Here is a 15109-nt window from a genome sequence, read left to right on the forward strand (position 1 = left end):
CCCCAATCTCTACTAAAATACAAAAATTAGCCGTGTATGGTAGCATGTGCTGTAGTCCCAGCTACTTGGGAGGCTGAGGCAGGAGAATCGCTTGAACCCGCGAGGCAGAGGTTGCCGTGAGCCAAGATCGTGACATTGCACTCTGGCCTGGGTGACAGAGCAAGAATCTGTCTCAAAAAAAAAAAAAAAAAAAAAAAAAAGAGTCCTCAAAAATGTTAAAATGAATGTCAGCCATATTTGTATTAGATATGTGTTTTGTTTCTTTCTGCCCATGTCTGTTATCTTTTGCTAAAGGAGCAAGTGGAGTGGTCAGGTTGCAGAATGATAAGCCATCTAAAGTCATTATTTTTTCCCCTAAATAGCTATGCTCTTTTTTTTGAGACAGAGTTTCACTTTTATTACCCAGGCTGGAGTGCAATGGCGCAATCTTGGCTCACTGCAACCTCAGCCTCCCAGGTTCAAGCGATTCTCCTGCCTCAGCCTCCCAAGTAGCTGGGATTACAGGCATGCGCCACCATGCCCAACTAATTTTGTATTTTTAGTAGAGATGGTGTTTCACCATATTGGTCAGGCTGGTCTCAAACTCATGACCTCGTGATCCGCCCACCTCGGCCTCCCAGCATGCTGGGATTATAGGCATGAGCCATCGCACCCAGGCTAGTAGCTATGCTTTTAAGAAACCTTAAGTGTCTTCGTAGAAAGACTTTTTTTTTTTTTTTTTTCCCGAGTGTCTCTGTGTTGCCAGGCTGGAGTGCGTTGGTGGGAGACTGGCTCACTGCAGCCCACCTGCTGGGTTCAAATGATTCTCTTGCCTCCGCCTCCTGAGTAGCTGGGACTACAGGTGCGCACCACCACACTCAGCTAAGTTTTGTATTTTTATTAGACATGGGGTTTCACCATGTTGGCTAGGATGGTCTTGATCTCTTGACCTTGTGATCCACCCACCTCGGTCTCCCAAAGTGCTGGATTACAGGCATGAGCCACCAGGCCTGGCCCAAAGACTTATTTTTATAGACTGAGATCTTGATCACTTTCTAGAAGGAAAATTGATCTTTTTTTTTTTTTTTTCTTATCTCTAAAACTAGATACATCCTGTTTAGGGCAGGGGATGCACTCCTGAAAATGGGAACACAGGCAAAGGAGAGCAGATGTACTTAGTCTCTGTGGAGTTGTGTTCTAAATCTCAGTTTGCAGTTGCTTTCTGTACCTTCATATCCTCTGAAATTGTGACCTACCTCTGGCTATTACATCTATTGTTTTTTTTGTAACCTGCTGACAAATGCTCTCCAGTTACAGAGATGTCTCAAAAGCATTTTGTAATGTTGGCGCTTCCATTCATCAGCTCTTAGTTGGTGTTCTTCTTTTTTTTTTTTTTTGAGATGAAGTCTTACTCGTGGCCCAGGCTGAAGTTCAGTGGAGCAGTCTTGGCTCACTGCAACCTCTGCCTCCTGGGATCAAGCCATTTTCTGCCTTAGCCTCCCGAAGAGCTGGGATTATAGGTGCCTGCCACGGGATTTCACCATGTTGGCCAGGCTGGTCTTGAACTCCTGACTTCATTCGTGATCCACCTGCCTCAGCCTCCCAAAGTGTTGGTATTATAGGCGTGAGCCACCGTGCCCGGCCTCTCTTCTTTTCTTTGAAGGTGACTCCAGCTATGTAAAATAGGCAATTTGTAATTGAAAAGTTAACCTGTGGCCAGACTGTTTGGGTTAGAATTCACATTCCCCCCTTTCAACCTTCTCTCACTAGCTGTGTGGTACTGGGTAAGTTTCTTAACCTCTCCATAGTTTTTCATCTGCAAAATGGGGACAGTGTTGATCTATAGGGTTGTTGTGAGGGTAAATGAGTTCATATGTGGAAAGTCATTGCCATATAGTAAGTGCTGACATATAGTAAGTACTTGCTAGCTTTATGATCATTTTGTAGCATCCCGTGTGATAGCCTTCTTTCATTTCTTTGTGGTTGATCCAGCATTCCAGCACCATCACTGCTTGCCTTTGATGATCTGTTATGGATTTAAATTGTACCTAAACAGCCAAACAATGTTAGAGAGGCCACAGATAAACAGTTTGTTTGCAGAGCAGTCTCATTTTAAGAGACCGTAGTTGACAGCGCGTTCATTGGCTCGAGTGTCTTTGCAGTGCAATGGGTGAAGGCTACTGGGCCAGGTTTCTCAGTACATCAAAATGTATAGTAAAGTGGATTGTGGACTCCCACCTGGGTGACAGAGTGAGACCCTGTTTCCAGAAAAAAAAAAAAAAAAAAAGGATTGTGTGGTACATACCCCACCTTTAAATTTTTTAAATCTATTTTGGAAATAAGCAATCATTTCTTTGTGGGGCATATCAGAATCACCTAGGGTATTCAGCCTCCCTCTCCACCTTTCCTTAAAAACCAGGCTTAGATCAGTGTAAGCTTCAGGTAGTTGATTCTCAATCAGGCTGGAGTAAGGGAGAGACTTTAAGTCACCATGTAAGCAGCGATTTGACTGTTTCAGTAAAGGAATGCCCTACAAGTTTTTCAGTATTGGAAGAAATTGCATCTAAATGAGCGTTAAAGTGATCATGGAGAATGTCTTAATCTGTTTCTGCTGCAGTAACCAAATATCCACAGACTGGGTGATTTATAAATAATAAAAATTTGACCAGGAGTAGTGGCTCATGGCTGTAATCCCAGCATTTTGGGAGGCCGAGGTGGGAGGATCAGTTGAGCCCAGGGATTTGAAACCAGCCTGGGCAACAAACAAAGTGAGATGCCCATCTCCACAAAAATGAAAAATAAATGTATTTCTCACAGTTCTGGAGGCTGGAAGTCTAAGGTCAAGGTGCTGGTAGGTTGAGTGTTTGGTGAGGGCCTGGTCTTGGCTTCCAGGATGATACCTTGTTGCTGCATCCTCTGGAGGGGACAAACGCTGTGTCCTCATATGGCAGAAGAGTGGAAAGGCAAAAAATGGCCTAGCTAATTCCTCCATCTGCCCTCCCACCATTTTTTACATAAAGATATTTCAGAAAAGACCCTAACACTTTATAAAGTGTTAGTCTCCTTCATGAGAGCAGAGCTCTCATGACTTAAGCACCTCCCCAAAGCCTCAATTCTTGACGCTATCACATCGAGGTTTAGGTTTCAACATAAATTTTGGAGGGAACAAGAACATTCACACCATAGCAGTGAAGAATGAGAGAGAATACAAATGAGCAAGAACAGGAGCAGACTTGAAAGGGGAGATACTAGCTTTGATAAGTACTATATGGGTACTTGATGGGCATGCTATGAAAAAAGAGAGGTGATTTTGCTTGAGTGAAGTGAAAAGTAAATTAGAAATATTTGCTTTGTACATTTTGCCAAAATGGATAAATGGTGATGGAGATTATAGAAAAGAAATAGTCTGAACATCATGAAGATAATCACCATGTATTTGACCTCCTGCTATGTGTCAGGTTTTTATATATGCATTATTCTTCAATCTTATCACAATTCCCAGAGGTTCCTTAGCTCTGGGACTCCTCCCAGTTAAGTAATAGTTTCTAAACCACACAGTCAACATTTAACTGGAATTTGAATGGAAGTTACTGTCAAAACCATTAGGTCCTTCATCCAGCCTCTGGCTAATACGTATAACCTTGCTTTGTAATCACATTGTTTTTTTTTTTTTTTTTTTTTTTTTTTGAGACGGAGTTTCGCTCTTGATACCCAGGCTGGGGTGCAATGGCGCGATCTCGGCTCACCGCAACCTCCGCCTCCTGGGTTCAGGCAATTCTCCTGCCTCAGCCTCCTGAGTAGCTGGGATTACAGGCACGCGCCACCATGCCCAGCTAATTTTTTGTAGTTTTAGTAGAGACGGGGTTTCACCGTGTTGACCAGGATGGTCTCGATCTCTTGACCTCGTGATCCACCCGCCTCGGCCTCCCAAAGTGCTGGGATTACAGGCTTGAGCCACCGCGCCCGGCCTTGTAATCACATTGTTTAGGGAGTATGGTAAGAAAAATAAAACAAGTCTTTTAGGTCTTGTTTAGGACAAGTTTAGGATTTCCCACTGGGCTAACAGTAATGGGTAGTACATTTACATTTTCAATGGAGAAAATAAAAGAAAAAGTTCAGCAGATGCTTGGAAGAGCAACAACAGTCCCTTATCACAGTGACTTGGCACTGGCTTGGTGTGCACAGATGAATAAGAAAAACACCTTTGGCTGAGCATGGTGGCTCATGCCTGTAATCCCAACACTTTGGGAGGCTGAGGCGGATCGATCACTTGAGGTCAGGAGTTCGAGACCAGCCTGGCCAATATGGTGAAACCCCATCTCCACTAAAAATGCAAAAATTAGCTAGGCATGGTGGCAGGCACGTATAGTCCCAGCTACTTGGGAAGCTGAGGCAAGAGCATTGCTTGAACCTGGGAGGCAGAGGTTGCAGTGAGCTGAGTGCACGCTGGGTGACAGAGTGAGAGACTCTGTCTCAATTAAAAAAAAAAAAAAAAAAAAGAAAGAAAGAAAGAAAGAAAAGAAAGGCCAGGCATGGTGGCTCATGCCTGTAATCCCAGCACTTTGGGAGGCTGAGGCGGGTGGATCACCTGAGGTCGGAAGTTCGAGACCAGCCTGGCCAGCATTGTGAAACCCTGTCTCTACTAAAAAAAATACAAAAATTATCCAGTCGTGGTGGCAGGTTCCTGTAATCCCAGCTACTTGGGAAGCTGAGGCATTCAAGAAGAATTGCTTGAACCTGGGAGGCGGAGGTTGTAGTAAGCCAAGATTGCGCCATTGCACTCCAACCTGGGCGACAGAGCGGGACTCCGCCTCAAAAAAAAAAAAAAAAAAAAAAGAAAGAAAAGAAAAACACCTTTTGAAAGTGTAAGGATTTTAGGTGGACTAGCACTTTAACAGCCAGAAGAATAATTTTAACTCCTTAGAACCAAGTTTAGGAAGAAAACTAACCAACCTTCCTTCCTTCCTTCCCTCCCTCCCTCCCTCCCTCCCTCCCTCCCTCCTTCCTTCCTTCCTTCCTTCTTTCCTTCCTCCCTCCCTCCCTCCCTTCCTTCCTTCCTTCCTTCCTCTCTTGCTGTCTTTCTTGCTTTCTGTCTTTTAATCTGTCTTTCCAGACTTCCTGTCTTCCTGTCTTTCCATCTTTCTCTTTTTCCTTCTCTTTCCCTTCCACCCTCCCTTCCATGCCTCCCTCCCTCCTTCTTTCCTCCCTTCAAAAAACGTATCTTTCTTTCTTTCCTTCCCTCCCTCCTTCCCTCCTCCCTCTCTTCCTTCTTTCTGTATTTCTTTCTTTCATCTGTCCTTGACTTTCTCTCTCTCTCTCTTTCTCTCTTTCCTTTTCCTTTTCTGTCCTGTCCTCCCTTCCCCCTTCACCCCTCTCTCCCTCGTACTTTTACCTTGCTTCATTCCCTCCTTCCCTCTTCTTTCTTTTTTTTCTCCCTTCCCTTTTCCCCTCCCCTCCCCTTCCCTTCCCTTTTCCTTCCTTCCTTCCTTCCTCCCTCCCTCCCTCTCGCCCCCCCTTCCTCCCTCCCTTCCTTCCTTCTTTCGTTCCTCCCTCCCTGCCTCCCTCCCTTCCTCCTCCCTCCCTTCCTCCTCCCTCCCTTCCTTCCTTCCTTCCTTCCTCCCTCCCTCCCTCCCTCCCCTCCTCCTCCCTCCCTTCCTCCTGCCTCCCTTCCTTCCTTCCTTCCTTCCTTCCTTCCTTCCTTCCATCCCCTAGGCTGGAGTGCAGTGGCTTGATCTTGGCTCACTACCACCTCCATCTCCTGGGTTCAAATGATTCTCCTGCCACAGCCTCCCAAGTAGCTGGGTTTATAGACGCCTGCCACCACACTTGGCTAATTTTTGTGTTTTTAGTAGGGACAGGTTTACCATGTTGGCCAGGCAGGCTAGAACTCCTGGCCTCAAATGATCCACCTGCCTGGGCCTCCCAAAGTGCTGGGATTACAGGTGTGAGCCACTGTGCCCAGCCTTTTCTTTTTTGAGACAGTATCTCACTTTCTTGTCCAGGCTGGAGTGCAGTGGTATGATCTTGGCTCACTGCAACCTCTGCCTCCCAGGCTCAAGCAATCTTCCTAACTCAACCTTTTAAATAGCTGAGACTAAAAGGCATGCACCTCCTTGATCAGCTAAGTTTTCAATTTTTTGTAGAGATAGGATCTCACCATGTTGCCTAGGCTCGTCTCAAACTCCTGGGCTCAAGCAATCCTCCTGTCTTGACCATCCAAAGTGTTGGGATTATAGGCTTGAGCCACCATTCCTGGCCTTGTTTATTTCTTACTTAAGAACAAAAGGCCTTTTGGGAGGCAGAGAAAGGATTCTAGGGTACTGTATAATAGTTCGTGGGATCCTTTGCAGAGTGACCTTTGCGAAATACTGGCTTGCCTGTGAATAGCGTCGAAATTAGAAATTCAAGGTCAGCTATATAGATAGCCATTACCAAAATGACACGCAGGTAAACAAAATGAATCCTCCTTCCTCACGTTTTTGATATTACAGGTCAGGAGAGGGGTCTGATTGCATGTTTAAGATAGGAGAGAATGCTTTTTGACTGATTGAGGGCATGGCCTTTAATTTCTTAGTGGTTTAAAGAATGTATGGGTCATTGTTTGTTCATTCCAAAGTTCTAATGATATGGACGATATTTTTTCTCAGATAGGAATGTAGCTTTTGGCAGTTACCCTGCATCATAATGGCTTGCAAATATCCAGGTCCTTTGGAACCAAATGATACAGCCTTCGTGCATGTGTTGTGTGTCCAAGAAAAAAAATACGTGCATGATGATCTAAAAAATCACTTGAAATAAGAAATGGTGGCTTTCAAATTGGGAAATCTTAAATACCCAGCACTAGGAGAATATAAGATAAATGTGTGTGAAGTATTTCCATGTTTCTCCAGGTGATGGTGCACTCTGTAGCAAGTGTAGGTTATAAAGAGTTTTCAGTGATGTGGGGGACATGTGAATGGAATAATGTAAATGAAAAAGATAAGTGCAAAGTTTAAATACAGCAAGGCCTCCACTTTGTGCAAATGTGTAGAAAAATGATCTGGAAAGAAATATGTGAAAATGGTAATGGTGCTTATCTAATTGATGAAATTATAGATAGGCTAAATTTCTGTCTTGCATTTTTAAAATCACTTGCAATAGGCAGATAATATTTTATAAAGAGAAATTTAAAAATTTTCTTCCACACCTACTTTTGAGAAGATATTTGTCAGGATATGATCATGGATGATACATTATGTTGTCTGCTACATGAAGAAATAAAAGATTTGTTGCAAAAAGTAATGCTTTTGTTAGGTATACAGTTGCATTTCTAAAATTAAGGAAGATCACTGGTACCTCACAGTGATTTCTCTTTTTTTTTTGCTCTTTTTATTTATGTATTTATTTTTTATTTTACTTTAGGTTCTGGGGTACATGTGCAACTCATGCAGGGTTTTGCATAGGTGCATACATAACCAGGTGGTTTGCTGCCTCTATTCCTCCCTTCATCTATATCCGGCATTTCTCCCCGTGTTATCCCTCCCCACCCTCCCCACCCCACACTGTCCCTCCCCTAGCCCCACCCCCCCAATGCCCCCAATGTGTGATGCTCCTCTCCCTGAGTCCACACCTCACAGTGATTTCTTAATTATTCTCTTGGAATTCTGCTCACAACAAAGTAACTTCTCATCTTTAATATATGGGCAACACTCAAGCAATATTACAGTTAGGATCAGGCATCCACTAAAGCATATTCCACTGCGTCGGTCCCACTTTTTTCCCTTAAATTTTAATCTGATTACTCTAAAAAGATAAAAACAAAAAATCTGTAGAAAATCTCTTACTACATTTAATACTTGAACTGTTTTGATGAGTTTTGCCAGCGAAATGAGCAAACATTGGTATGAATTTAGCTTGTTTTAATGACTTCATTTACTACTTTTTAAAGTTAGTTAATTTTTTCATGGTAATTGCTGTAGATTTTCTTTTTTTTGTTATTTTTGCCTCAGACTGTTGAGATAGAAAATTATGAAATGTGCCATGCCAAATGTTCAGAGTTTATTAGCAATGCAGTCAGAGTAAGCCAAATCTGGCAGTTTGGTTTGATTTCTGCTCTATAGCAGAAGGATTAATTCAAGAGGATGATGCCTGTTTATCTTCCTCAATGCATAATGGAACATGTAGAATTGAAGTATGTTCTTTGTATATTTCAAACCTCATAGAATGGAGATCCTTTGATTCAAGAATGAATGTCTTGCATCTTCTTCTCCCCTTCACCAACAAAATAGCCTTAGTGAGGATGATAATTACATTAGTGATTGCCAGGGACTGATGGGAGGAGGGACCGGGAGCAGCTGCTCAAGGATAACAGTTTCTTTTGAGGTGATGAAGATATTTTAGAATTCGATAGTGGTGATGGCTGCACACCCTGTGCATATACTATAAATTACTGAGTTCTACACTTTAAAAGGATAAATTTTATGGTATGAAACACCAATGTTTAAAAAATGAGCTAGAAGAGGAGAAGGGATTCCATATGTGAAGGAATCCAATACATGTGAGAAAGCTTCTTCAAGTCCCCCCAAGCCCCTCTGTCATCTTCATAGTAAATTACAGAGAAGCCTGGTTCTGAGAGAATGCTGATCTTTCATAGGCATTTGACATGAGAATAAAAAATCGTATAATTAAATGACTAGGCTCCCCTCTAAAATGTTATGAAGTGACGATCTAAGGACATGGATAATACTGTATTTTCAAAGGTCTGTTCAGAAGATACAGTATGGCACTATATTAAGGAAGACTGAATTGTATCTTAGACTTTAAAATGAAACAAATGTATATTAGGTGTCAACAAATAATTAAATCACTGAATTGTACACTTAAATAGGATGAATTTTATGATATTTATAGAGGAAGAGGGAGAAGTGTATGAGTTTTAGACTTACAGAGTGAAGTTTGGGGGGTGTGTGTGTGCGCGTGTGTGTGTGTTTAATTCCTCTTACTGTCATTCCCAAATGTTGTGTTTTTAAGAAGCAATTGCTTTATTTTGCTTTTGGAATGTAAAAAAGCAAAAAGAAGAGCGCTCTTTTTTTTTTTTTTTTTTTTTTTAAAAGATAGGCTCTCACTGTGTTGTCCAGGCTGGAGTGCAGTGGTGCAATCATGCCTCACTACAGCATAAATGACCTTGAAATATGGTCATTTTTATGGCCTCATAGGATTCCTTTTTATGTGTTATGATCTACTTAATTTGTCTCCTGTTGATAGAGATTTAGGTCATTTTGCCATTTGAATTATGCATTGTGATGATTATCTCATGCATAAAAGGTGGATCTTTTTTCCTTACCTTTTGTCATGGATTTTTTTTCTTCCAAACATACATTAAAGACAGTGAAACGATGAATCCCCATATTTGTCATCCAGCTTCAACAACTCTTAGTGTTCTGTTGTTTTTGTTTCCTCTGTCTTCCCTCCACTGCGCCCCAGTCTCCTGGAGAATTTTAAAGCACATTCCATGTCTCCTATTATATTACCTATAAACATTTTAATATGTGTCTGTAATAAGGTCTTAAAAAATAACTATAGTACCATTATCATGCCTAGCAAAATTACTGCCAGTTTCTTAATTTCACCTACTAATTAGTCTGTGTTCAGTTATCCTCAATTGCCACAAAAATAGGACATTTTCTAATTCTGTCATTTCTTTTAGTTCTATTATTTATTAGCCGTGATTCTTCTGTAAAGAACTTTGCTTCTTCAACTAGTTGATTATTCTGAAATACATTCTCTATAGGAAAGACGGCTTGACTGCTTTATTCTTTCCTTAGATTTTCAGAACATGAGCTAGTGTCTACCAGTCTCCAAAAGATGACCACAGAGGGTCTTTTTAGTATTAATATAACTCATGAATTTAAACATACTTTAAACAGTGTTCCATTCCATTTGGGCATCTTCCCGAGAGGTCTCATATTAGCCAGTAGGAGCCCTTTCAGCCATGTCAGAGGGCACAGACCTAATTTGAAAGGGCCAATTCCCAGTGAAAGGAATTGGGGCACTTTGGAGAAATGGCTGGTTTCAAATCTAAGCAGGAAGTGTCCAAGGTAGATAAGCCTGGAACATCTTATCATACTTGAAGACAAGGAAGCACTTTTACCTGGTGTTGGACTATATTGAAGCTATCTATTTGTATAAGTCCTCCTCATTAGATTATGAGCTTCCAGAGGGCAGAGACTGTGTTTTGTTTTTGCAGTCCGGTAACCTAGATCTGTTCCTGCTGGGCATTCCTGCATCCCTTTTGTATGCCTTCAAAGCTTTGCCTTGTAACATTTACCATGGCTTAATTTGTGTTGTGATAATTTGATTAATGACTGTACCTCTCACCCCATATCTAACCGCCCCCCCCCCACACCTTTTTAAAAAAAGAGTAATTTTACCTGTAACACCTTGCTTACTGCCTGGGCACATAGTTATTACTCAGTAAAATTTGTCTAATAAATGCAAAGGCCCCTAACCTTTCCTGTTCATGGTATTCCATACGATTTTTTGATGGTCAAATAAGAATAATAATTGCAGGCCAGGTTGTATAATACCTTGCCATTATAGAGGCCTATCCATCAGGGATTCAAAGGTTTCCTTTGGCCTGTGTCATGCTCTTAGCAGCATCAGTGATTTTTAGTTGAGGGTAAGAATCTGAACCCTCTGGTGTTGGATAGGGACACATTTAACTGTATCTCCTTTTCTGTAGCACATAATATAAAGCCTTGTAGCAGGTCATGAGCCTGGATATTTACACCGATGCTTTGGAGATTATGCTACTTAAGTAATGTTAGCTTAGGTGTATTTATCCATCCTTCTCCTTTCTGCCTCTCCTCACCCACTCCTCTCCTAATAGGAAATTACATTTCCTTTTTGTGTTTTTATATTGTGTTGTGAACACTTGCTTCACTCTGGTGCATGGACTTGGAGAGACCACTTTATCTCATTGAACCTTTGCTTCCTGGTTTGTACAATGCAGAGCAATAATACTACCTGCCTTAACCTCTTTACAGGAGTGTGTAAAGCTTGTTATTCACGAATCTTCTCTTACTTTCTCCCTTTTACCTTGTGGTCTGTGAGATTCAGAATCTGATACATTTTTATGCTTCTACCTATAATCAATGAGCTCTAAAGCCTCCATTAAAAAAAAAGTTTTTTTATTAAAAAATTAATGCAGCTGGGTGTGGTGGCTCATCCCTGTAATCCCAGCACTCTGGGAGCAAGGTAGGCAGATCACCTGGGATTGGGAGTTTGAGACTGGCCTGGCCAACACAGTGAAATGCTGTCTCTGCTGAAAATACAAAAATTAGCTGCATGTGGTGGCATACCCAGCTAATCCTAGCTACTTGGGAGGCTGAGGTGGGAGAATCCCTTGAACCAGGGAGGTAGAGGTTGCAGTGAGCCAAGATTGTGCCACTGCACGCCAGCCTGGATGACAGAGGGTCTCCAAAAAAAAAAATATATTTTTAATTGACAAAAATTGTATATATTATGTACAACATGATGTTTTTAAATATGTATACTTTGTAGAATGGCTAAATCTAGCTAATTAGTATATGCATTACCTCACATATTTTTTTGTGGTGAGAACATTTAAAATCTCTCAGTGATTTTTTTTTTTTTTTTTGAGATGGAATCTTGCTCTGTCACCCAGGCTGGAGTGCAGTGGCATAATCTTGGCTCTCTGCAACTTCCACCTCTCTGGTTCAAGTGATTCTCCCACCTCAGCCTCCCAAGTAACTGAGATCACAGGCATGCGCCACCATGCCTGGCTAATTTTTATGTATTTAGTGGAGACAGGGTTTCACCGTGTTGGCCAGGCTTGTCTTGAACTCCTGACCTCAGGTGATCCACCCACTTTGGCCTCCCCAAAGTGCTAGGATGACAGACATGAGCCACCACTACTGGCCATAAGCGATTTTTAAGAATATAGTACATTATTAATAGCTATAGTCACCATGTTGTACAGTAGATCCCTTAAAGTTATTTCTTGTCTAATTGAAATTTTGTATTACCTTAGCTAAATGCCCCAGACACCCTGATAACCACCACTCTAGTTTCTGCAAAGCTTCCCTTTTTGTTGCTGGTTTCTATGTGGTCAAAGCAAATAGGATTTCACAGGACAGAGTTGCCCATTGGCTGTTTGTTTTTTTTTGGCTACCCTCTCCCTTTTAAAATTGAGGTAATTATAGATTCACATGCAGTTATAAGGAAAAAATGTAGAGAGATTCTTTTTATAAATGCCCAGTTTCCCAAAATGGTAACATTTGGCCAAACTATGGTTATCAAATCACAACCAGGATATCGACACTGGTACAAACCTAATAATTTTACTCACATGTATTTATTTAGTTTTAGTTGTACTTAAATTGGACAAAAGCCAATTCCCCATTGCCTTTTGAACTGAAAAGTTTCCTAATTCAGCACTTCAGATTTGAAGTCACAGGATAATAGGAACAAATATCACTTAATATGAGAGAATTAACTTAGACTATGGAGAAATATGATTTAACTGTAGTGAATGTGGTAATACAGACCATGATACTTTTGGTCCAAATAGTGCAATAATGTTATCTAACAGATGTCTTAAAAACTTAAGAGAACTAACTTATTAGCATATACATTCTTGGCATGCTAAGGACACTTTAAAAAGGACTTTAAACTTGAAAATGGTTTCTTAACCATATCCTGTTGTCACATTGTTTACACATTCCTTTGTTTATATTTATTTTGCTTAGGCTGAACGTGGTGGCTCACAGCCTGTAATCCCAGCACTTTGTGAGGCCAAGGCGGGTAAATCACCTGAGGTCAGGAGTTCGAGATCAGTCTGGGCAACATGGCAAAACCCCGTCTCTACTAAGAATACAAAACTTAGTGGGGCGTGGTGGTGCACACCTGTAATCCCAGCTACTGGGGAGGCCGAGGCAGAAGTGCTTGAACCAAGGAGGTAGAGGTTGCAGTGAGCTGAGATCACACCACTGAATTCCAGCCTGGATGACAGAGGAAGACTCCATCTAAAAAAAAAAAAAAAAAAAAAAGAAAACTGTGTTTACTTGAGCACTGCAGAGTAATTTTAGTCTGGCTCTGGTTAAGTGGGACCTGAACTAGATTTAATACTCTTTCCCTTTTCTCATTGGTCAGAAGATGATGATGGATGAAATATGCTTCCTTTCCTCCTTTGTTCTTGTTTAGGTTTGAGGCATGACCAGTCACTATCAGTGGAAGTTTTTTTTAAGTTAATTTTTTTTTTTTTTTTTTTGAGACGGAGTTTCACTCATGTTACCCAGGCTGGAGTGCAATGGCGCGATCTCGGCTCACTGCAACCTCCGCCTCCTGGGTTCAGGCAATTCTCCTGCCTCAGCCTCCTGAGTAGCTGGGATTACAGGCACGCACCACCATGCCCAGCTAATTTTTTGTATTTTTAGTAGAAACGGGGTTTCACCATGTTGACCAGGATGGTCTCGATCTCTTGACCTTGTGATACACCCGCCTCGGCCTCCTAAAGTGCTGGGATTACAGGCTTGAGCCACCGCACCCGGCTAAGTTAATTTTTAACTTAAAAAAATAATAATTTATTATATATATATTTTTGGTAGAAATGGGGTTTTACCATGTTGCCAAGGCTAATCTCAAACTTCTGAGCTCAAGTGATCTGCCCACCTCAGCCTCCCAAAGTGCTGGGATTACAGCGTGAGCCACTGTGCTGGCCCTAACTTTTTTTTTTTTTTTTTTTTTTTTGAGACCGAGTCTCACTCTGTGGCCCAGGCTGGAGTGCAGTGGCGCGATCTCGGCTCATAGCAACTGCCGCCTCCCGGGCTCAAGTGATTCTCCTGCCTCTCAGCCTCCTGAGTAGCCGGGACTATAGGCGTGCGCCACCGCGCCCGGCTAATTTTTGTTTTGTTTTGTTTTATTGAGACGGAATCTCGCTCTGTCGCTGAGGCTAGAGTGTAGTGGCACGATCTCGGCTCACTGCAACTTCTGCCTCCCAGGTTCAAATGATTCTTCTGCCTCAGCTTCCTGAGTAGCTGGAATTACAGGCTGGGATTACAGAGGCATGCCACCACGCCCAGCTAAATTTTGTATTCTTAGACGGGGTTTCACCATATTAGCCAGGCTGGTCTGGAACTCCTGACTTTGTGATCTGCCTGCCTCTGGCCTCCCAAAGTGCTGGGATTCCAGGTGTGAGCCACCACGCCTGTCCACTCTTAACTCTTTATGTCTCAAATGTTCCTCTTTTCCAGTACACACAATCCAATTGTCAATACATTTTAGTAGGTTTTTTTCTCTGAAATAATTTTGTTTGTTCCCCCTCACCTTTAAGAATGTGTACCTATTTGAAAATGGCAGAAAAGCATGAAGAAAATGTCATCTATTATTTTATCTGAAGCATTTACCAATCAGACCTCTGCCTTTTTTTCTTCTAAGCCCACCTCTATGATAGGAATCAGATGCCATTTCCCTCTTCCACAGCCTGTTGAAGCTGCTTTCCCACTATTTTCTCTCCCTAGGCCAAGTGGCTCCCTTTCTCTCTCTCTCTCTCTCTTTTTTTTTTTTTTGTATTCAGAACTACGTCTATTACAGGTGAGCTTTCTAAAACACAGATTTGTTCATCCATCTCTGCTCTGAAGCCTTGAGTTCTCTGCTGCCTAAAGAAGAAAGCCCGAACCCCTGAGCACGATACTCAACACCTTCTGATATTTTTGTCCCAAATCTGCCTATTCTTTGCTTTTCTTCCACCACGTGCCCTCCATACTGTAGTCACACCGATTTGGTGCATCCTCCCACCACCTCACTCTCTTTCCGCGGTATGGATTGCCTTTTGTTGTCCTTGTCAAACTTCTTTTCATGATTGAAGACTCAGCTTAAATGCTGTGGCTCCTGTGAAGCCTGTGCTAGTTTTTCCCAGTTCAAATGGCTTGTTCCCAACCACTGAGCCCATGTTACACTTTGCCAGACCTTGTTTTGCTTTATGTTGTTTCCATTTGCATACTTGTTTCAATATAATATTGATATCAACTATAATACTGATATTTTTGCAGAAGAGGGCCATAGTTTGATTTTTTTGGTGTGTCTGAACCCGTTGCTTTTTTTTTTTTTTTTTTTTTTTTTTTTTTTTTTT

General features: G+C 41.7%; 1 protein-coding gene across 27 annotated transcripts in view; it reads left to right on the forward strand.

Moving 5' to 3' along the window:
- Window positions 1–15109, forward strand: part of CLASP1 (cytoplasmic linker associated protein 1) — a 246053-nt gene that overhangs the window by 16091 nt on the left and 214853 nt on the right. The gene's annotated exons all lie outside the window — the stretch shown is intronic.

The sequence above is a fragment of the Sapajus apella genome, unplaced genomic scaffold, assembly GCF_009761245.1.
Source record: "Sapajus apella isolate SASKATOON/1434 unplaced genomic scaffold, GSC_monkey_1.0 scaffold72, whole genome shotgun sequence".
Classification (NCBI taxonomy): domain Eukaryota; kingdom Metazoa; phylum Chordata; class Mammalia; order Primates; family Cebidae; genus Sapajus; species Sapajus apella.